This window comes from Sinohyriopsis cumingii, chromosome 18 (genome assembly GCF_028554795.1).
Source record: "Sinohyriopsis cumingii isolate HCF-2022 chromosome 18, ASM2855479v2, whole genome shotgun sequence".
Lineage (NCBI taxonomy): Eukaryota > Metazoa > Mollusca > Bivalvia > Unionida > Unionidae > Sinohyriopsis > Sinohyriopsis cumingii.
The window spans coordinates 41,310,694-41,333,837 of NC_142978.1; the positions used below are offsets into that span (position 1 = coordinate 41,310,694).

At 34.8% G+C, this 23,144-nt stretch overlaps 1 protein-coding gene across 1 annotated transcript in view; it reads left to right on the plus strand.

Moving 5' to 3' along the window:
• Positions 1-11,949: 11,949 nt before the first annotated feature.
• LOC149776476 (CCR4-NOT transcription complex subunit 1-like) overlaps positions 11,950-23,144 on the plus strand; it is a 36,769-nt gene continuing 25,574 nt past the window's right edge. The window contains exons 1-3 of the mRNA XM_089941309.1: positions 11,950-12,105; positions 12,670-12,737; positions 12,771-12,806. The gene's annotated coding sequence lies outside the window, so the exon portion shown is untranslated. The remainder of the gene's footprint in view (positions 12,106-12,669; positions 12,738-12,770; positions 12,807-23,144) is intronic.

Below are 23,144 nucleotides of genomic sequence, written 5' to 3' on the forward strand. Positions count from 1 at the left end.
GGTCCGCTACATACTCTTGATCGGACCTCCACATCTGAACCGCCATGACCACCACTTGCATAGCACTTTCCTCATCCTTTTTCAACATACATTCTTTTCTATTCATGAGTCTGTTAAGATTGTTTTATTGCAACTAACATTCCAGTTTCAATTCACAAAAATGCAAGCATGGGAGTGAACAAAATTGACACAAGTCTAGTATCTACTAGTAAAACTTAAACATTTGGTGTGCAAATAAATATGTGATGATAGTGATTATTGTCATCTTAGGTTTTCCTTCACATATAAATCCATGAAAGTTTGGGAGTGCTTTTTGCTGATTCCAAAAATCTTTGTTCATTTCAGCTCATCTGGTTGCAAGGCCATTTGAGCATTTTTATGGTAAGGTCCTCTTCATTTAGCATCATCATCATGCTTATTACACAAAGATCAAAATCTGTTTCACAGATGTGCACATTATTTTACAGGGATTGTTCAGGTATCCATGTCCAAATTTGTTAGATGATAATGATTTATCTTGATTCTGTTGCTAAAACCAGAAAATGGGGGCCCCGAGTGGCCGAGTGGTATAAAGCGCTGACCGTTCTGGATCACTGCCATCTCACCTCTATCTGTGTGGGTTCGAGTCCAAGGCTCGGCTAGCATGGGTACGTGGGAAAGCCTGCCAGTAGATTCTGGTGGGTCGGTGGTTCTTCTCTGCGTTTTCCAGGGTTCTTCTCCGCCAGTTATACTGGATGCCCTGTATAGCCTATTTTGTGCTGAAAAATGGCGTTAAACCCTAGAAAAACAACAACAACAAAACCAGAAAATGAGCAAATTTGGCAGAAATAGCCCTGACAAAGGAGTTCAGATTTTGTATAGATCATTGACTTCTGCCATATAATCTGGTCAAACATAGCTACAAACAAAAACTTTGAATAATATTTTTTGGGTCAATGGGCACTCTGTTTTATTGTACCAAATATGACATGAAGCCTACTGGAAAAGAGGGCTTGACATTTTTATAAAATCATGCTGATCCACCACCTAATATGACTTCTGTTAAAAAAAAAACTTCAAGGTTTGTGCCCATCTTAATCATTACACCATGTATTGGTCAAGATACTTCCCAAAGCACATCAGAAACTATTCATTGTAATTCTTAATGATAGGTGATATTGTTATAATTACAAATAGGTATAAATAGTTAAAAATAGGTGTAAATATTTACAACTGTCTTTAAAACAAGATATTTGTTGTTTGGGGGCAGTGGGGTGTTTTGAATCCTCTCCCAAAACCTGTAATTTTAAGGTTAGTTTTAGATCCAAAACATCAGTGACCACTGTGTTCCAAATAGAAGAACAAAAATTGTTGTGTGAAGATACTTGTGCATGGTCTTTGTACATTTTTAATGGTTGTGTCAAATTTTTATTTTAACTTAGATTTTCATGTCAGATGTTTGATTGCATAATTTTACGTTGTTTAATAATTGATCTATTTGTATTGGTTGTGATTAATTACATAATTTTGCCTGTATGGAATTACACAATAATATAATTTAGGTACTCATATCAGTTTAGATTAATTACACATTTTTTTAAACAATTTGTAATTACAATACCATAAGCAAGGTACTCCTATCAGGTGAGATTGTTTAAAATATATAGTTTCAGCTATACTCACTGGAAGCCATGTGGTCAAAATATAGTGTGGCATGGATTTGACATTCTCAATAAACACTTGTGATTATTAATCCTGGATTTTCAGTACAACATTTTAGAAAATATAGTTCCTGAATAGAAAGTGTTTTCGTCCAAACAACAACATAGCAAGCATATTATGCATGTTGCAAAAGGTGTGAATGGATTTTTTTAAACAAAAGCCAGTTTGTGGATATATTTGCAGAATACCTTAAATGATAGGTTGTCTTTTGTTTGTTTTTATTTTCTTCACAAATTTTATTTGGGATAAAAATCAAAGAAATATATCTTGACATTTTGTGACAAGTAAAGTGACAACAAGGATATTTTGTTTTATACTGCACTTGTCTTGTGAACATGTCAATGCTAACATGTAAGAAAATATTTGCTATAAAATTTTGGTATGGTGGTGTTTCTTGAGAATATCTAAAATAATTTCAATACACTTTACTATAAAGAAAGCAAGATGAAAGGTGGGAAGAATGAATTCCTACCTATTTATTTCCATTCATTAGAGCATCAATCCTATTGAGTGACTTTTGTTGGAGATGGTATGTTTTATGTGATCCATCACATTGTACTCTTTTCAGCAGGTTGGCTATGCCAACAATCATGGTCGTGACTGGCAACTTGCATGGTGCGGTGACTGTGGAAACTCTCGTGGAGGTGATCTTTCCAACTCTTGTGGAGGCCCACACAATCGAATTCAATGGGGTCCAAACAGAAGTAATTTTTCAGACAACCAAAACCTGCCACTGAGGTAAGTGAAATATAGCTGCACCAGGCACCATACTGATAAATGATCTAAAGAGATCCATGCACAAATTGGCAGATCTGCACTCCATTTCTTATATTATTTTTTTTTATGGGGCCTTTAATCACAAAGAGCATATCAAGTGCATTTAAATGTAAATTGAAACAGTAAATAAACTAAAATTAGAGATCTGCCAACCATTAGTATTTTGCTTCAAATCTTGAGAGAATGACCCTGAAAATATGGACTTGTTGAATAAAGCAACAACTACATAAATATGATTTTCGTGGTAAAATCTGGATAACTGGCTCATGCTTGTTTGATTTGGATCTGGGTTTCATGTTAGATTTAGTGGAGTTAGGGAACCAGACTAAATTTACAGCAGTACCTCTGACACTTTTCATATAAATCATCTGCATCATCAAACTCTATTATAGAATGTTTTCAAAATGGCGTCCAGCAAACGATACATGTTGAAGATAAAATGGAAAAAAAGCCTCTTAATAATCATTACAGTAATGATAAAGGAGTATTATAATTATTGTGAATAAAAGCAGGAAGGAATACAACTACATTTATTGGACATGCGTGTCAGTTTAAGTATGTCTCATTACAGGAGATATGACTGCCATCATGTGAAATATTAAAGAATTCAAAGGTTTATGTTTAAGAGATTACAACCAGCCATTGAGCTACATAGAGTTTAGAACTGAAATTTGTGCAATTGTACTCGAGGTAAATAAGAACTATGTATACCTTACAAACTTGTCAGTTAAATAAAAGGTTTACTGTTGCTGTCTGCATGTTTCAAATGCTGAACTTGTGTTGAACCAGTCTGGATAAAACTATTATTGCACATAGGAGACCAGTTCTGGTATCAATGTGCATGGACCTCCAAACTCTGCTGTAGTAGATTGAAAAAATTGGCATTGTCTGCAATTCTCTCTAAATATGAAATGCTCTTCAAGTAACGTTGATATCATTTACTTGCAAAGCCCCACTAGAAATAGAAATGCAAATTCCAGTAGAAATAGAAATGGAAAGCCCCACTAGAAATGGAAATGCAAAGTGCCAGAAGAAATGGAAATGTAAAGCCCCAGTAGAAATGGAAATGCAAAGTTCCAGTAGAAATTCTTGTTATGAAGTCTTCAGTTCAAATTTTGACAGCTTAATCCTAGTCCTGCTGGAATCCCTAGAGGTAAAGAAAAAGTCCCAAGGTTACAGACTAAAAAATATGAGTTCAGCACAGTAACTTTGGTTTTTTCATTACATACTCAGTCCAAACTGGGTTCTTTGCATTTTCAAGACCAATCTTTGAAAGATCATTAAAAACATTGTGGGTTATGTTATTGTTTTTGTTTGTGTTTTTGAGTGCATTCAGTAATATTTCCAATTCAGAATAGAACTAGATTCTTTTTCTTTTTGCTTTCAATAAAGACAGTTACCTCAAGAAACACTGACAATCTTATATCCACACAGTTTGCACATGTATTAAAATTGGTTATGTACTTTCACAGTCCTTTTTTCTATCCATTTATTAGGCTTTGTAACCTGCACTCAGTCTGCAATGATTGAACACAGAGAAGCTGTGTGACGATTAAGAAAATTCATTGATAAACAGCAAGTGTTTTAAATATTGAATGAACCACCATTTTGTCTGATGGAGTTGGATTTGAGGTAATGACAAATTATGTGTAGATAACTGTGATGTTGTACATTTCTAGTTTTGGAACTTGTACAAATAGCTTCATCATTGTTCCCCCACCCCACCCCAAATACTTCTCAAAGAAAATGTGTGAATTTTGGTACCATGTCCATTTGCATTGATTTTGTTATGATGTTAAATAAGTACTTCACCCTTTAAGGTAGAAGTTTTGTACAAAACTATACGATTAGAGATATGTTGTGAATGTACATGATGGATATGAAATCTAATGTTCTTCCAAGGGGAGTTAGTTTGGTTGTGCATTTTATGACAAAGAAACACATTTAAGTTCAGCAACAATATGAAAGGTCAAATGGTAGGATTAAAACCTGTCACAAGTCCATCATACTTTCCAGTGAGCCACTTTGTCACAAGTCCATCATACTTTCCAGTGAGCCACTTTGGATCCCCCATAAAAGAAGTATGATCAATTGTGAAACTTTGCATGATTTCTGCAGATTTCAAGTTTGTGTTTCACATGTCATAGAAAGGACCATAAAAACTTGGAATCTCTTTAGATATCTTTAGAAAAATGAAAATATTAAGCCCCATTATGCCCCGGTACACTGATTAAATCTCTATATATCTTCATGTTGTCATATGTTACTTAACTGTTTACTATCATCAGTGCCTACACTCCAACCATGGCCAATCCAGATGAAAAAAAGGACAAATGTTTATAAAGAACTCCATTCCTTCATAAACTCTGTTCCCAAATCTGACAAGCTCAACCTCCTTGGTGACATCAATGCAAGAGATGGCTCTGACAACATCTCATGGGAAGGGTTCAATGGAAAGTATGGTGTTGGCTGCTGCAACAGCAATGGTCTTCTGTTGCTTCAGACCTGCACAGAGCATGAACTGCTCATCACCAAGACAGTCTTCCACCTCCCTACCTGCAACAGGATGACATGGATGCATCCCCAATCTAAGTACTGGCATCTCAATTGACTATTCTACAGTCAGAAAGAGGGATAGGCAGGACGTATGGGTGACCAAGTCCATGTGTGGTGCAGAATGTTAGACTGACCAACAGCTTGTATTCTCCAAGCTAAACATCCGTATCCAACCTAAAAGACGCCTGCAAAGCAAGAAGATTCCAAAATGGCTAAACATCACCAAGCTGAAGAACTTCAACTCCAAATTGACCATTGTTAGCACTCTAGAAAAGTAGCTTCACTCCACCTCTCTGGACACCCAGAATGTGGAGGCAGCATGGGTGACCCTTATATAGCTGGTCTACAACACTGCCATAGAGATCTTAGGCCCTTCCCCCAGAAAGCACAAGGACTGGTTGAATGAGAATTGTGAAAACATCAGACATCTGTTGGATGAAAAACGGCACCTCCACAAAGCATACCTAAATTATCCAAAGTCCACTTGAATGAAAGATGCCTTCAATAACATCTGCATGACTGTTCAACAGAAACTCCATCAGATGCAAGACTCCTGGCTGAGTAACAAAGCTAACGAAATCCAAAGCCACACTGTCAAGCATCATATAAAGAGGTATTATGTTGCGCTAAATGAAGTCTATGGCCCATCATCATCAGGATCATTCCCTCTCCTCAGTGCAGATGGGAACACACTGATCACAGACAAAGAGAAGATCCTTGAAAGGCGGGCTGAGCACTTCATCTGTGTCCTGAATCACCCAACATCCATCAATAATAGTAATAATAATAATAATGCTTTATTTATAGAGGTTGACTCATTAGTCAAGGACTATTCTCCCTAGAGGCCCTCTTAAGGAGAGTATAACAATGCACATTTTATGAAGATAGCAATAATTAGTGTTTATTTTAACATGTTTAGTATTAAAATACTAAATCTCATTATCTATTAGAAACACATACATGCTCATGATATCTTTTCTTAAATACTCTAATATTTTCAGCAGATTTTACATGTAGTGGAAGCTAATTCCACAGAACTGTACCAGAGTATTGAAAACTCTTTTTAAATTGCTCAATGATGAAGCCATTGGTCGGCTGCCCCAAGTGTCTGTTAATGAATCACCGACCCAGAAAGCATTACATCTGCTCTGTAGTGGAAAGGCTCCTGGCTCAGACTCAATCCCAGCAGAGATATACAAGGAAGATGGTTCAGTTCTGACTGAAAAGCTCCGTCAGTTGTTTGATATCATGTAGTAAAAGGACACAATCCCATAGGAATTCAAGGATACTACTATTATACACCTGTATAAGTACAAATGAAATCTTCAGGTTCAAGACAACTACCGAGGTATCTCTTTGCTCTCCATTGCAGGTAAGATACTTGCCAGGATTCTCCTCAACCATCTCACGCCACACCTTGACCATGGACTCCTACCAGAAAGCCAGTGTGGATTTCGAAAGGAGCATAGAGCCATCAGCATATCTGCTACTAGGCAGTTGCTAAAGAAAAGCCAAGAGCATAATGCTGACCTTTTCTCTACCTAAGTTGACCTGACCAAGGCCTTCGACACTGTTAGCAGAGAGGGCCGGTGGAAGATCATGGCCAGGTAAGGATGCCCAAGAATGTCGTAATAAATGATGAAGTTAATGCCAGGATTCAAGGATTCAAAGGCCATTACAGCATTTGGCAGACTATATGCTAAGGTCTGGAACAGAAGAGGCATTAGTCTTGAGACAAATTTAAAGGTGTACAGAGCGATAGTACTACCTGTTTTATTATACGCCTGTGAATCCTGTACCAGCGCTATGCAAAGAAGTTCAAGCACTTCCACACTACCTGCCTCACAAGATTCCTAAACATTAAGCAGCAAGACAGGATCCTGAATACTAATGTTGTTGCACTTTGGTCCTCAGCGACTTTATTTGTGAAACTGTATACTGTTTACTTTAATTATGCAACTTGCATGCCAGATCACCAGCTTCCAAAAAACTCTTTTATGATGGGTTTGAACAAGGAAAGCACAACAAAGGAGGCCAGAGAAAATGTTAAAAGGACACCCTGAAATTGTCATTGAAGAACTTTGACATTAACTATGACATGTGGGAGCAGACTAACCAGGACAGGGTCATGTGGTGCAGTTCCATCACTAAAGTTGCTGTCTCTTGCGAGACCAACAAGACAGCCATGGCAGAACAATGGAGGCACTCCAGGAATTCCCAATCCAGTAGCCCCACATTCAGTGTTGCTACCATCCCTTGTCCACAATGCCACAAAATATTCAGGGTGCACATTGGCCTCATCAGCCACCTATGCATCCACAGACCATTTGTTCTTGATAAAACACTGGATGACTAAAGTGGTCCTGAACAACTTGATGGACGAACTATATACTGTTTACTTCTGTGACCAATAATGCATGTCTGATTCTTTTAATTTAAATTATTTCAGAGTTGATATCCATCACGGTGACAACTTGGCATTTCAGAAACTTTAAGTGTTTTTAATTTTATTGAATTGTGTTCTCCTTCATCCCATGCAGCATGCTAAATTCCTGCCACTCCAATGGCAGCCAATTTCACAAAGACAGGAGCAACAAAATGAGTGGCCCAACCATCAGGCCAGTTGGATTTTCAGACATATCCTGTAAATCTAATGTACAAATTGTAGATATTTTTTATACTATTAAAAGAAATTAAAACATTCAAATTAATAAGTCAGTATGGTTACGTGCCTTGAACAATTAAACATGCATACCTTCTCATAAATATTTCCTCAGTTTGTAAGATTACTTATATCATTGAAAATGAGTGTATGATTCAACATAAATGAGACAGTGTGATAGTTTATAGTGATGTCTGGCACTGGGGCATCATGCCGCAGACATATAGCATGATGTCCCAGAAATTTCTGGATACTGACAAGACCTTTGTACTGAATTCTGTTGTCTGTAACAGGCATATCGTAGAATTTCCTGTTAGTACAGGCAATAGCTCAATGAACTGCCTTCAAGATTGTACCCAATTGTATGCATTTAGTACAGGCCACAGAAACAGATGTAACCCTTGTACTATGTGCCTGAAAATTGTGTGTGTCAAAACCTGACTTCCTCATAAGTCTTTATTCAGTTTGATATTGTGTCTCTTGCACATTTTTTTTGGAGGTTGTGTGCTGATGAACAACTGTGTTTCAGAATTTTGCAAACTTTAGTGTGACGGTTGCACGCATTGGGGTGGGGTTCTTCCAATATATATTAATTAAATTATGATGAAAGTTCCACCCGGGTTCGTGGGGTTAGAAAGTTAAATTAGTGACGAGGTAGATTTACAGCTCTGAGCCCCCAGTCAGCAATGCCGATGGTTAAATTATAGAGAACACGAAGATGAAATTCAATTAATAACAGTTTAATAAATTCGATAATTTAAAACGATAAACTCTCAATCACCTGTCTTTCCCTCGACCAAGTGACAGCCTAATTCATCCCGTGATTTACAGTGTGAGTTCGATTTTCCCCTGTCCTTGTGTCTACTCATCTCTTTCTTTCCTGCTAATTCCTTCCTTCCTTCTGTTCTCCAGCACCTCCTTCGACTCCATTTCCCTCTCGACTATCTCCTCCTCCAATTTCGCTCCCAATTTCCTCTTCCTCCCTTCTCTCCCCTTTTCCTCCTAGACCTCAACTTCTCCTGACTTCTTTCCTTTCTTCTCCTTTCCTCCGTCTCTCTGAGACTACAGGACCAAACTGTAACTGGTCTGTCCCTCAAAGCTTCCTTATTTGAAGCTGTCTGTACTTAGAATTTCCTGTTCTAAGATATTCCCCCAATAACGAAAGGCTGTTCGGAGTTACGCTATCCTCCTCTGGGCAATCTCTCTAGCATGCTAATTCTTGCCGGAAGATGCGGAGATATCATTCTAGCCAAATCAGGGTCTCTCCCCTATCTCGATTCTGATTGGGTGGCTCTGTGACCCTGTCCAGTCGTCTTAGCGGCCAGTTCAACCTGGCTGTCTGTCTGCAGGGAAAAGAAGTTAAGACACTCCCACTTCTTCGGGCAACTTCTTTTGATCTGGACAAACGTTTCCACATCTAGGTGATAATTGACTATCTGGCGGCCTCGCAGCTCCTAGGTGTGGCTCTCCGCTTCTAGCCACGGCAATCTTACGTAAGGGATTAGTGCTAGCCTGTGGCAATGTTTAACATCAAACAATGGCTTGTCAGAATTACCTTGATTATACATGTTTCAGACTAGGGCTACTCTGGGTCGGGGTAAATGTGACATTTAGTCTGTTGCAAAATAACACGGTAAAAAAGACCCAACACACAATTTTTGGTCATATGGATAAGATTTTTTTTAAAAAGGGCTCCGCATGGCTCCCTGGTTTAGATTGTTTCAGCAATGAAGGAATGCATATTTGTACACTGTTAACATCAATGTTATGCTATTTGGGGGGGGGGGCACCAGACAGATACCCCCCCCCACTTGTCCAAAAAAATAAAAGGTGTGTTATGTGTAATTGTGTCCCCCTGATGTGTTGTTTGTCTACTTTATTCAAAAGAATTTCGGTCAAAAAGATTTTTAAGAATTTTGACGGGGTATTTTTGATTTCCCTAGTGTATTCTATAGGGTTGTTCATCCGAATAGGTTTCAATCACATGACTCGGGATTCCTTCCCTATTCTTTTTAGTTGACCTTGGCTAGAGGTCTCCTAATATCCCATGTGTGCTATTTATGTATATGCTATATTGTATGTGTGTTATACTTTGTTTTTGTGTCGTGATAGCCATCTATTTCAAATTTTTCCCAGTTGTTCTAAGATCCTTATTTTTGGATCAAATATTTAAAATTTTATTTATTTAGTCTGGTTAGATAATTTTGAATTTGGCGAAGTAACAGTGTACTAAGGTTTTACAGAAGAGAAAAAAACCTAATGTATCATGAGTGCTATATGATGTGTTGTTCTTCACATTACTAGTTTTGGGAAATGAGGTAAGCTGTGTTCGGGTGGTGTCAATACTCTCTTTATTTTTATGTATATCTCTCAACTCAAATTAGGCTGCCTCTGTTTATTTATTAGTATATTGCCAAAGATTTTCTAAAGGGTTTAGATTCCCCTTTAAAGAGGAAAATTCTGTACAGTAAGGGAGCTGTATAGTAGGAAGGTTTTACTATAAGAGGAGAAAGATTTGGAACTTGGTTTTCATGTATTGTTGTGTGAGTGTATTCCCTATGGGGACATTTTTCTGGAGTCTTTCATAGACCTGTACACTTCGCATGGCACCATGTGACATAGCCCTATGATGTCATTATCACGTACTTTTCCCCATAGGGGTCCCTGTTCCCCATCTAAATAGTAATTTTTTTTTTTTTAAATTTAAACTTTTAAATGCTATTTGTCTGCATAAGATGAAGTGTCTCACATATCTGGCTTAAAACTTCATAATAAGTTCCTCACTGACAATTGGTCATTGCTTTGTAAAGAGAGAAAGTAGTTCAACATAATACATTATTGTTCACAGTGGATTGGAAAGTAACACTAACTAATGACAAAAGTTCAGTACTAGCTGTATCCACAGAACTATAACCTAAACCTTTATCTACTAAATCAGTTAAAACTCATTAACAAAAGTCACAGGTGGGTCAAGTGGATAAATCTGTCTTTTATTTGAAAACAACATCCACTTTTGGAGATGACCCCAGTGCTGTTTTTTAGTTGATGTTCTCCATGAAAATGATTATGAGGAAGGCATCCCTGTCTGATAATCCTTCATTATTCATTGCTGGCATGAGAAGTTAATATGATGCAGTTTTTCCTTTTGATCCCAATAGCCACCTGTCAAAGGTATAAACAATCTGCGGTTCACTACGTGAGACTAATTTAAAACTGGAGTGCACATTAGATATCCACCAAGATACACACTGTCTGCTCTCTGCTGAAAGACACAAACAAGCATCAAAATCACCTTTATGTATCTTTAAGTGTTTATATTTCTCATGTTTTGGATCTTTATAATATAAAGATGCATACTCTACACCTGGTTAGCTATTTATAGTTCTCATGTTCTGTCTTGATCAGCCGCATGACCAATGTCATCTCATGGGATCACGAGGCACTTATGGGGGAAGTGAAATTGGATTATGGGCTCAGATGCTCATCATTCCAAATTTGGCAGAAGTGTCTCAAAATGCTGAGCCTCTTCATGAATTATGCCATTGCAAAAAAACATCTCAATTTTTACTAAAGAATAAACCTAAAGAAAACTTGGGAAGTAAAAGTCACGTGAGAGTTTTTTTCCATTCTTTTCGTGTCTTTTCTGGTAAATTGTAACGTATAATCAGTTTCCAGCATATAAGTAGAGTGTTGTCAGTTATTTCCCATCTTTCTGGTAATGTGCTACATAAGGCCATTGTATAATTGTCCTACAGCACAATTGTCGCCAGTTTGTTGGTCTACTAAAATGACTATGTCTACTAGTTGGATCATGGCTAATTTAGTTGAGAAGAAAGTTTGATCAAACTGCTGTAGATGGACTTGACAATGATGACGAATGTATAACACTGGAAAAGTGAATATTTATTCTGGAATTTAATAAATACATGACCCATATGACCATAATTAATTAGGATTAAATAACTCTTATGTTTCTGTTCCAGTCTGATTAGATCACAGCATCTGTAGCTGGAAATTTTACTGTGAATCATTGTCTGCCCTTCCATTATTCATTAGTGTTTTTTGTTTTTCATTTAGCTGGTCATGGATTGCCTGCACAAAATATTGGTACTTTGTTACTATAAGAAGGCATAGTTGTTTTGCCTCTGCTTTTTATTGTCATGGAAGCTATCAGTTAAATAACAGATGTTATTCCCCACTGTTGTTTCCAAATGATTTTGATCAAACATTTGAATTGTACATTTCAGGGGAACTCTTTCTTTAATGGTCTTTTTAGTGGAATTGACCCAAACAACAACCCCCTAACAGCTTGAAGTCACCTTACCCTTTACATACTGGAGTCAACAGTTGGTGCTGTAATTGGCAACAAAGGGTCAAATATAAACAATATCATGAGTGCTAGAATCAAGGTAAGGACTTGTTTAATATATCATTTAGATTTATTTAAAGGCACTATACACCAATGCTACAAGCAAGGCTACAAGTAAGGTTAGTACTTGTTTAATGCATCTTTTTACGTTTATTTGAGGGCACTAACAAACTAACAAAGGATGAAAATCTTGTAATGCAAAAGAGGTAGCTGACAGAAGGAACAACAGCAAGAAACAGAACTTGAAACTGGGCGATTCATCAAAGAAATCGGCTCTGTATGATAGTATCTCTGTAGTCAAAGTTGATTGGTCAATGTAATGGATGTTCTTGTATATAAATTGGTGTGGGAATTCAACAAGAGCATTGCTGAAATTTGGTATGGTTTATGCTGGTGCATTACATATGCCTACTGCAAGTAGAAATAGTCCTGTTTCCAGTTTCAACCTGGTCCATGGTCATACAAGTTCACCCACCTTGAGTCATTAACTGGAAGAAATGTGAACCTTCCATGGGAATTTTGCTAGAACTGTGGTGTTATTTTTAGAAATTTTAACTGAAACTTCTGTAGTTGAAGAAATGACCATTCAAATTTCATATTTTAGCCCAGAATAAGAATGGCGAGACAAATGGAGAGAAGAGAGGACCATCTGGTCAAGCTGAAGAAAGAAAGGTCATCAGCACAGGGAATGCTGAGGAAAGAAAGGTCATCAGCACAGGGAATCCAGAGGTACATTGGAAGGTAGGTTGGATGGAGTCAAGAAGTTCTCTCAATCAGTATGGATTTATGGGTTCAGAGATGCAGTTGTTTGTCCTCTTATTTTCTGTTCCAGTCTGATTAGATCACAGCATCTGTAGCAAGCTTATGATATCACAGCATCTGTAGCAAGTGTATGATATGGTCTGGTGTATATCATTATTCTGTCTGCATGTATATACATATGTATAAATGTATGTATATCATTTAACAGCATGTCTGTACAATATTGGCTGTTGGAAATGGGTACCATGGTATACCGCTGTAAATGTTTCTTACATAAAATTATCTCTATATGTACCATGATATATCAAATTAAATTATGGACCAACTGAAGCAGGGAAACACTTTCCTGAACATTTCCCACTGTCATGAAGATGGAAAAATATATATCTTGTTTTGCTTGAAAGCAATCCAACAACATATTGTATCCACTATATTGTTTTCAAAATTAACCATATTGAAGTTGAAGGAAATGAAATAACTTGGCTAAAATAATTATCAGCCCCCCCCCATTAAGTGGTCACTTTGCTATGTGTATGTTAATTGTTGTACAAGTTAAAATCTGCCTAGGGTGGGTTAATGCTTACACTGTGCTGATGATTCAAAGCTTGTTCATGAAAAAAAGAAAGTGTTGACACTGAAGCCTACAGTTTGCTAGCCATGCCGTTGATATAATATGCAGAGAAACATAGAGTGGGAAGCTAACACCCAGGGAAAGATGTTTATTAGAGTTAGTAAACAAGAAATGCACTTGCTTGACAAGAACATATTTAGTGGACTAGAAAAATGGCATATTATTCAGACAGAAAACAACTGATCTGCTGAAAATCTTTTGATGATTTGCATTGCATAAAGGAACATGTTTCCTTAGCAAATTAACATGCACTAGTACATGATGAAATTGTGGCCCTGGGTGGTGTAATTTTAAGCATTTATAAATCACATACATCTCACTCCATCTGTGTGGGTTCAAGTCTCAGGTTTAGCCACTGCAGTTGTACGAGAGAGCTTAAACTTCAACACAACAAAAATAAACTAGACTTTAATTATATTTTTTAAAAAGTTTGATTTGATTCAAATATATTTCCCATTCAAAATTACATTGTTACCTCCAAAAATTCTGTAAAAAGATTTTTAAAAAAACATAATCCTGGATTCATTTGGTCATGAAAAATGAAGCCAAACTTGTAATATCCATAGACATTTCTATGAAGATTACTCTGGAATTTCCATACATCCATGGTCCTGTGGGTCCTGGAATCCTGGAAACCTTTTGGCATTTTAAAAAATTTCAGGGGCCTTGAAAAGTCATGGGATTTTTCAAAACTTTGCAAAGTTTTGGAAAAGTAGTGAAATTGTTTACAATGGATTTTAAAAAAATGTATAACTTTGCATGTCATAGTGCTCAAAGCACTGAGTAAGAAGCTTATTTTATACAGTTATGATCAATAGACGGTTTCATCTCAACATAATTTGGTCCTTGAGTTTTGTGAAATAGCCCTGGTTTTGAAGTCTGTAGAAACCCTGACATTCTTTACTGATGGAAACTACTGAAGTACTGAAAAAGTATGTGTTGTGTACCATGGGAAATAAATACCACTGTAAACAAGTATACTAGTATTACTGCACATATCATGGCCATATTGAATGTGTTGATTAAAAAGGTCAGGATAATTTTTAAAATAGCCCTTTACATGCAAAAGGGTCCTACATTTTATCTTGTCATTTTAAATTTTCTGTATGATAAATAATATTTGTAAGGCTTATAGGTGAAAACTTTGTAGAGACTATGTAATCATTGATTAAAGTCTGGTTTAACAGTCAGTTAAATGCAATTGGAATACAGGGTGTAATGTGAAATGAGGATTGCTAGTTCACCAGGCCATAAGGCCAAATGTGATTATCTATGGTCCTGTCTCCATTTTGCAACATTGATCATCTATACATTAGCAATCACATTTTACTGCTCTAAATTTCACATTTCTGCTAAGATTTCACTCCTAGGACAAAAATCCACCCTTGTTTGGTCTTTTCAGACCAGTTAAGGGAGACCCCTGCTCTAATGATATTGTTCCCAAGCTTTATGTTTTTTTTTATTGGTGTGTACTATGTTTTCAATTTTCTATATATATAATTTTTATTTTAAAAAATGTATATTTGTTCTGAGTTAGATCTCACGTGAGAATCTCATGTGCAGAAGGGTAGGCATTTTTTTGTGTGGGTTGTTCTGATTGTATTATTTTCAAACTTACTTTTGTCATTACAGATCTTTTCCTTTTAATGCTGTGTTCATTAGGATTCTAAGTACCGGTACTTGTTGAAATCCATTAAGTATAATTCCATCATTTTTTTTTTTCTTTTGTCTTGTTTGTATCCTTCTGGCTCTCATTTTAATTCTTTCCAATTTCATTCCTTTCTTTTGTTCATTAATTGTTATCTCTTGTTTTAGCTTCTGTTTGTGTTGCTATCCTTGCTGCTGCTTTTGGTTTTATACTCTATTCTATTGTTTTTGTACTTGTTCTTCTTCCAATTTTTTGTGTTCTGTTATTCTTGGTGCTGCAATTCTTTGTTATTTGATGTTGTCTCTTGCTGTTTTCCCTGCATTGTGTTGTTGTTGTTGTTGTTTGTGCTGTTGTTTCTTTTGTTGGTTTTGTTCTTGTTTCTGTTCTTGTTTGGTGTTCCAGTGTTCTTCCTGCTGTTCTTTTTTTTATTAGGGACCTGCACTTGTTGTTTTTGTTTCTGCTGTTCTTGCTGTTTTTGGTTCAGGACAATTGTTGTTTCCAATACAAAAATGTCTGTGGTATGTGTACAATGTTCCCACATTTGGTGCACTTTCTGTGGTGGATGCATCTTTTCTACCATGATTTTGTTAGGAAGCCATATAGGAAAAAGACTATCATTAATTTGTTTATTTCTGATTTTCCTATTTCCAATATCTTTATTGCGTGTTTGATAGGAATAAGGAGGATAATGTCCATTCTTGCTTTCATCACTCTTATTTTAAATTTCCCTTTGAACCTCTCAACCATTGCCTGTAGGTGGATTTTCATTGGTGTGTCTGACAGGTGTAATTCCGCAGTTTTCTTTTTAATTTTGTCTTAATAGTCGAAGTGGTTCTTTAACCAATACTTTCTTTCCTCCCTTTATTATTTCTCCTATTGGTAGTATGGGCTTAGTTCCCTTGAGTCTTAGAATATATCCCTTGAACCCTTTTCTGTTGAGGGATTCTGTTAAACTGATAAAGTCTTTGTTCATCAATTGTAGAGTTGTCATTATCGTTGCCATACCAGTCTTTGTTCATCAATTGTAGAGTTGTCATTATCGTTCCCATACTAATGGTCTACTTTCCAGGGTTATTTCAGTTAAATCATTTTCCTAAGTGCCCTCTTTATAAGCACATTTTAAAATCTGCATTCTTTGTCTCTATCTGTCTAATTCTAAAACATTTATCCAATTTTGTCAGTTCCTTGTTTGCCACCATTTTGTCATGTGCAGCTTGTGTTTTTTGCAATCATTTTTCAACATTTTTAATGAAGAACAATTTCTCAGATGACCCATATAAAGTTCCATGGAATATGATCCAAAATTTGGATGACATAGATGAAGCTCTGAAGGTGAGGACTGACTTATTTATGGATATAGTCTCTAAGCATGCACCCCTGAAAGTACATCAATTGAAGAATGAAATTCAACCTAATTGGCTTACTACTGAAATCCTAGATGCTATGAAAACATGAGACCAATTGAAGGCTATGGAAAACCATGCACAATATAAAGTATGGAGAAATAAAATAACAAGTAGGATTTTAAAAAAGCTATAAAAAAAAATTAATATCAATCAATGCTTGAAAACAAAAAGAGCAACACAAACTCCATTTGAAAAGTCTTCAATGAATTCGCTGGAGGAACACACAAAGATCAGACAAGTAAAGTTCACTCACATTTTGTAAATGACACCATAGTCACTGATAACACATACATTGATAATGTTTACAATGATTATTTTTCATTAACATCGCCATAAAGTTAAAAGAACCAGTGATAGAAAACAACTTGAATTAACTGAAAATGTTCTGCAGCAGCAAAATCTTTTAGGATGTATGTTTCTTTATCCCACCAGTTTCAAAAAATCTTTGTTAAAAATGTCTTGGTGAACTTGATACCAAGAAAGCTGCAGGACTTGATCAGAAGCTCCACAACTCATTAAATCTAGTGCATCTGCTATTTCAGATAGCATAACATTCATAATCAATTTAAGTACATGTATTGCAACCTCATCTGTCCCCAAAATATGGAAAACTACAAAAGTAACTCCTATTCACAAATCTGGTTCTAAGGCTGGTGCTGATAAACTACCAGCCAATCTTGATAATACCAAACTTGTGAAAATTGAGTGAAAAACGTCCTTGACTCATTCATGTCATATTTAACCAAACACTGCTGTTAAACCCAAATCATTCAGGTTTAGACAGAAATATTCATGTGAGACTGCCTTGATCTCACTATAAATTGCCACACTGCAGACATCTTAAAGGTAGGTTAAAATCTAAATCACACAATTCACACAATAAATCATTTTGTCTTGATTCAATAGTAAATTTCATGACAGTTACATGTATATGTTTTGAATATTCTGATAATAACATGTATGTACTTGTACAAGGGCAACCACCAGTATATTTGCATATTTATGAGCATTTCTTTAATCTCAGCATTTAGTTCAGGCTTTAATTGTCTGTTGCTCCTGTCATAAGCACATTCTTTGTTTTCAGGTTACACATTTAATAAACTATGCCATAAATAGATGTTCCTGACATTTATCATGTCCAAAATGATAGTACTTTATTAGTGTGTGAACACTCACTCTGATATAATTTGATACACTTTCCAAAAGTCTTGAGCTACATTAAGCTATTTGATTTTATTCAGAAAGTCATCATAAATCTCCCTAATTAAGAGTCAGTCTGCAATGGTAAGTTTGTGCTTTGAGACGTTACAAAATACCCGATTGACTTTTATTTTTAAAAAACCATTTGTAATCTTTGGAGTAAAAAAAAAACAATTTAGTAAATTATGATAGAGAGCACTGTAAGTATAAGTAAATGTATGTATAAGTGTTTACTTTTAACTCGGTGCTATATCTGCATATTCATTAAAGGGATTTTAAAAACCCCAGATAGTTTTAATCTTTGGGGTTAAAAAAAAAATAATTTAGTAAGTTCTTATATAGAGCACTGTAAATGTAAATAAATGTATGCATTAGAGTCTACTACATCATCATTAAAGCTATGGTATTTGTACACCTTAGAGAAAAACAGTGTAGACTTCCTAATTAAATATATTTATAAAAGATTCTTTTATGCCCATGATATTTAGCTAACATCTTGTACAAGTATCTTGATTAAAATCACTAAATTTGGAAAAATACCTTTTGTGTCATAGTGTTTGATCTTGTGTCTGTTTAGCAAGTCACTTTCCTGCAATTAAAAAACACAATACCTGTCTAATTCTTAGCTTGGGGTACTCAAGAAGAGGGTCTCAGTGACATCCTGTATATTTGCCCCAAGGGCGTTTAGATAAGGTCTCAAAACAGATGTAATTAATTTAATATGGCACCCCTAATACTCAATGCCAAACTTGGCATACTTATGTTTTGTTTAATAGTTAGACCAGGGATATAAAAAGGGTATTTGTCTTTTCTGTATAAAACAGTTGGAGTATTACTGGTTTCAAGTCATTAGCTTAATTCAGCATTTTGGACAAACATTGTCAGCATCAACTTTATACTGAAAGGTAGGTGTTTTTACTTGTTGTTGCTTTGTGAGAAAACCATTTCATTAGACAAGTTATTACCAGATTAGGATCAAAACCAGATGACAGACTTGAAACCAAATTTATCACATTTGTTTCATCGCCCATATATTATTTGTGCCCTTTTTTCAGACTACCAACTTGTACTTTGATCTGAAAATGAAAGTTTAAAGATAAAACATCAAATGACTCGAAGAGCTTTGTCAAAGTAACATTTGGTTACTGAATTGATCGATATACACAATCATTATATTTTAATTACAACACTAACTCATTCAGGAAATCATTTATAGCATTTGGTTATTATGTCATAAATTTGTTTGTGGGCACATAATTGTGTTATAAGCCTCCTTTTGAAATTATTAAGGTCAACACATAAATTAATGGGAAAATGTAATCTGTAAAGATAATGTTTTATTATCTTTGCTCAGAATGTTTTGCACTCAGATAAAATAAATACCCATATGCAAGAGACATTAATGTTTGTAGACTACATTTTAACCATTAACTGATGAAGATAAAACTTCAGGCCGCCGGTCTCTGTTATTGAATGTAGACATGCTTTGCATACACTGTAACATTGACTGTGAGCACATGACATCCAAAGTCAGACAGATTCCTGCAAAGTCTGTTCATTTTTGCTTAATTTACTATATTAAACATTTTTTGACAATTTTATAAATAAAGTAAGCATTGTTTGAACATAAAATTAGTACATACACACACCTAGTTGCATCCCTATATTCCAAAAATTGTTAACAAATGTTCATTCATGAATTTTAAAAAAGTAGTTATATTATTGAGATAAATACAGTAATAGTATCACAATTTTTATTACATAAGTATAAAAGCAAATAATTGATGGAACAAAGGCAGATAGAGTATGACAAAGGCAGACCACCCATACAGAAATTTCTCATGGATTCCATATGGAATACTTCAGGAATCCATATGGAAGAGATAGGGACTGAAAAACTTATGGAATCAGACAATTTATCCCATATCAATTCCATAAGTACTTCACAGCAAGTGAAAATTCCATATGGAATAAAGTTGCATCTTTAATCCATAAGCACTTTTTTTCCATTTGGAAAGCAGGCTCATGTATTATAGCATCATGGAAAATACTCTGAAGAATTAATAATCTAAACTATCTGATTCAAAAATAGAAATATTGGTGGGAGTTAGAGTACATCTATATGTCAGTGTAGCTGATGTGGAAGGATGAATTTATACTCATATTAATTTGAAGAAAATACATGCATGTCACTTATTTCCACAGATGTTTAAAAACAGACAAAAACATGACCCAAAAAGTATAGAAAATGTAAACATGATCAGAATATTAATATCTATACAAGCATAGATGAATATGTGGACTTTTTTTTCTTTGCTTCCTGTTAAAATATGCTCTACAATAATCATACCCGAGTGAAAATGTGACTGAAATTTCATCAAATTCACATTGAAATTGTTTTGACATTCACTCAAATGTCCTTTTTTTCACTCAAATTATGGTATTTAGAAAGATTTTACCAAAATTATCAATGAAATTTTGTGATTGAAATATCACTAAGAGTTTGTAAAAACAATTCTGAAAATATAGTGATATTTTGTGATTGTAATATCAGTGACATTTCAATAAAAAATATCTTTTACAATTTGAACGATTTTCAGCAGCATTTATATTTCCTGTTTCTGATAGCTGTACTTTTATTGTTTATTTTGGGCACAATAACTTATTTCCACATCTTTCCTTGTTTTATTTCTTTTTCAAATTTTGTAGTCGTTGTTGTATTTTTGTTTAACTTATAATGGATTTAACTGCCCTCAAACAATTTTTCTTGTTTTCCCATTTAAATCAGAATTTCACTTTTCTCCTGACCTGAATCTGATTTTCCTCAATACGGACCTCTTTTTTTAAAAAAATATCGTCTCCGAAACATTTTTTTAAATAATGCTTTATCGAGTCACAATCCGCAACGAGCTTTCTAATAAGTATCTGTTCCATTTATTATTTAAAACTTGATCGCTGTAAAGAGCTTTCTGATTGGTCAACATTTTGTACTTGCCCAATGAATCGTTGCATAATGGAAACTGATGGGAATGAGCATGCTTGCTAAACATGGCGATTCAAATTTTTGAGCGGGATACAAGATTGAATAACCATTTGAAAAATGTGTTGCAATGAGAATAGCTTGAATGCAAAGTCGATGGGAATGTAATTGGTCAATCTATATGAAAACTGAATGCCAGGACTAGCATTTTGCTTTTTGTGCCATAAAGAGCTTTACAGTAGCGTCTAACGTACTAAATAGGACAAGGAATTAAACCAGGATGATTTCGAAGTTATATAACTCAAAACTGATTAACTTCCAGAATGAATTTAAGGAGGGACAACGTGGGAATTGTTGCCAAATACCCATGTCAATCGAAGATAGTCATATCTTTGCAGAATGTTCTTGGCCCCCACGTATAATCATCTTTGAATATTGTGAGGCATTATTGTGTATATTATCAAAATATTCTAGGTGTGTTAGAATTCATTGTAAAATAAGAGTAATTATATCATGATAAACGTTTGTCACGGCTGCTTATGGAATAAGGACTAAGTCAAGAGATCGCAACAGCATCATAGTTTTACATTAATATAAAATGAAGTCTACAGCACAAGTGACATAAGACAGGTTTGGAGCATTTCTTTTTATAATCAGTGTCATAAATGTATGCTTTTCTGTAATTTCGCATTATTTTCACAGTTGAATTTTTCAATGCATATTAATATTCGATTCTTTATATATGTTTATGTGTTCACAGATGCCTGTGCATATGTTCCAGGCTTGATACTTTGATAATTATTTAGTGTCAAGCCAGATTCTTCACATCATGTTGTATATATTGTACATAACAGATAGAAGGTCTCAAGGTAGATTAGTTCTATAACTAACTGAGTTACCTTCTCTAAATAAAGTCATTATTAGTATTATTATTATTATCAACACCCATATCTCTTGCCTTCGATGTCTTATAATTACAACATCTGTATATTTGTTTTAATGCACACTTAATGTCATCTTGGTTAATAAAGTCATATCTATTATTAATTTGAAACCTTCTAAAATGTCTGAAAAACTACTTGAAACTTCAGTGAAATACCATATAATGATCAAAATTCTAGTTGAGTCTGACAAAAGTTTTAGTCAGATTTGTGAAACCTCACAAATATTTCAGTGAAATTTTAGTGAGATCTCACCACATTTTCAATGAATGTTTTGGTCAAAATATTTGTGAAATATAACCAAACCTAAAGTAAAATGAAAAAGACTTAAGAATATTTGTGAAATCTAACCAAACCTAAAGTAAAATGAAAAAGACTTAAGTAATGCCATCATGGATTAGGTTTTGTATGCAATGTCTTATTTTATAATGTCTGTCAAAATAATCTATTTAAAAAATTGTGAATATTTATCACTGATTCCAAGTAATGTCTAAGAATCATTAGGCAGTTTAATAGAAAGCTGAAGCAGACTTTTTATTGGTTTAGGCAGAAAGCGCTTAAAAAACCCACCTGAAATCTGCTTTAAGTACGCCTGGAAAATTTTGTACGGGATGGACTATTACCAAATGAAACATTTACAAATTCTATATGGATTAATCAGAAATTCCATATGGATTATTACCAAATTCCAAATGGGATTTTAATTTTATTCCATATGGACAACCTACAGATTTCAAGGCCCAATTTGCATATTTTGTGGGATTTTCCATATGGAGAACGTATGGAATTCATAACATTTCCATATGGATACATTGAAATCCATAAGATGGTTCAGCTATGGAATAAAAATGTCCATGTGGAAAATTTTGTACGGGTCCACCTGGAAAATTCCCTACGAGATGGACTATTACCAAATTCCATATGGATTATTCATTAATTTCATACAGACAATTGCCAAATTCCATATGGATTATTCACAAATTTTAATTTTATTCCATATGGACAATACAGCTCTCATGGACTAATTTGCATATATTCCATGAGATTTTCCATAAGAAGTATGTAAGGAATCCATAACATTTCCATATGGATACACTGAAATCCATAAGAGTGGTTCAACTATAGAATATGGATATTTCTGTAAAAGTATGTATGGATTCCGTATCCAGACCATTTGTAAAATAGACAAAGCCAGATTTAATAATTTTATAAAATAATTATCTTATTGAGAGACAAATATATACAATTTTCATATTATTATTATTATTATTATTATTATTATTATTGTTATTATTATACAGTATACTACTGTCATAATATTACTGCATATATCTTAATAATACAATTATTTTTAAACAACTAGTTAATGACAGTTTATTAGCAATTGTTGGCATACTGAACAATGCAAAATAAAGGGAGACAACTAAGGTTGCAAATTTACCAATTTTACTTTCAACCAACATTAAAATGCCCTTTTTAAAACTTAAAATAAAGTTTGCCACTATGTACAA